This window comes from Sinocyclocheilus anshuiensis, unplaced genomic scaffold (assembly GCF_001515605.1).
Source record: "Sinocyclocheilus anshuiensis isolate Anshui unplaced genomic scaffold, SAMN03320099.WGS_v1.1 scaffold26, whole genome shotgun sequence".
NCBI classification, from domain to species: domain Eukaryota; kingdom Metazoa; phylum Chordata; class Actinopteri; order Cypriniformes; family Cyprinidae; genus Sinocyclocheilus; species Sinocyclocheilus anshuiensis.
The window spans coordinates 858,615-860,480 of NW_015544143.1; the positions used below are offsets into that span (position 1 = coordinate 858,615).

At 39.4% G+C, this 1,866-nt stretch overlaps 1 protein-coding gene across 1 annotated transcript in view; it reads left to right on the forward strand.

Annotated features, from left to right (window-relative positions):
- Window positions 1–1,866, forward strand: part of LOC107695082 (pleckstrin homology domain-containing family A member 3-like) — a 9,665-nt gene that overhangs the window by 4,449 nt on the left and 3,350 nt on the right. The window lies entirely within an intron of this gene.

Below are 1,866 nucleotides of genomic sequence, written 5' to 3' on the forward strand. Positions count from 1 at the left end.
TCGATATTTTTTGTTTGAGTATCGATACTTTCGATACTCGCGTCAGTATCGATATATCGATACTTCGGATCGATACGCCCATCCCTACTGCATTTACAATCTGGAACTGGTTTGGTCAGGGCTGTGCAATGAATAAATGTACTACAGTCGCATGTTTGCGATATAATTCTGCATGTATGATCATGTTTACAAACCTGTTGTCCAGCAGAGAGATTTATTGACATACTTTTACTCCAAATTCACTGCATAACATCAGTCGAGTGTTTGAAATAACTTCTTTTCGTGACTAAATGTGGTTTCATATCACAGAATGACGCCTGTTTCACAGCGCGAGCTTGAGCTTCACGTCAGCGTAACAACATCGTCACTGCAGCCAGTGGCGATTTTTCAGACCCCTTTAGCGGTTTAAAAAAAAACAGTGCCAAGCGACAAATCTATTAACTTCTTAAACCCATATTTACGTAGACTCGCCGGTGTAGTGCCTAAATTTGCACAACACCGGTGTAGTGCCGAAATTTGCACCCTGCCCGATTATGTTAGTGTTGGGTCGTTCTTGAACGATTTGTTCATTTTGAACGAATCTTTAATGTGACTCGGAAAGAAGGAGTCGTCTCGGGGAGTGATTCGTTCAGTCGCGCATGCGCAACATCCTATAGGTTCTGTACTGGAATTAGTCAAGTAGTTCACCTGTTTCGAGTCTTCGGGTTTTTCGAGTCATTCGTTCATCACGTGACAGCCCCATAAGTTTAACCAATGCAGTCTGAGCCGGAAAGAAATGATCCGAACTTCCCATTACTAGATTATGCACCCCCTAGTATTGGTAGGTTTAGGAGTAGGTGTGGGGGAGGGGTGGGGTTAGAATTAGGCAATCAGGTAGCGACTTCAACAAGGGAGTACATAATCTGGCAGTGGTGCAGAATTCGGCACAACACCTGTACTGCTGCACTAGCGCGCTCATACCTCTCTGCATCTGCTCTGTTCTGTTCGGCGAGCACTGAGAGGAGCTGCGATTTCAGTTAAAATATCTATTCTGTTGCTTTTTCTAACTCTAATTTTACCTGCAAATATTGCTGAAATCACAGCACAGGCATTGTCTTAATCTAATGTGTAATATATTTCATCAGACGACGGCTCGATTATAAATCAGGATTCTTGTGCAGCAGATTAACATCTTGAAAGGGAGTGCTAGTTATGTATGGTTGTTTATGTTTTAATGGACCGCGTTTCAGTCACTATTTATGTTCATCCTGTTGTTTGACAACAGAAACTGAAAAATATATATCAATGAAAAAAGTTTTATTGAGAATTTGATGCTCCCGCGACGCTCCTGCTCCCAGTGTGAATGCACTCATTTGTTATAGTGATGTCCGGTTCGTGAACGATTCGTTCTTTTGAACCAGTTCTTTTTAGTCAACCGGTGGAACCAATTCACCAAATCAAACTGAATCGTTCAAAATGGTTCACGTCTCGAGTCAGCACTGATCAACAATTTTCTAAAGTTTCTCACTTTCGGACATGCCTGACAGTCCCTAAGACTCGAAATAAACCAATATCCCGGAGTATATGTTGTTACTCCTGTAACTCCAATAGCACTGAAACATGCTTTGATCACAGTAATAAATTAATCAATTAATTAATTAATCTATTCAGCTTTGATCACAGGATTAAATTACATTTCAAATAGAAAGCAGTTAAATAATAAAAATATTTCACAATATTACTGCTTTTGCTGTATTTTGGATCAAATAAATGCAGGCTTGGTGAGCAGAAGAGAATTCTTCAAAAAACATTAAAATCTTACTGTTCAAAAACTTTTGACTGGTAGTGTCTAGTGTGTGTATATATATATATATATATATATATATA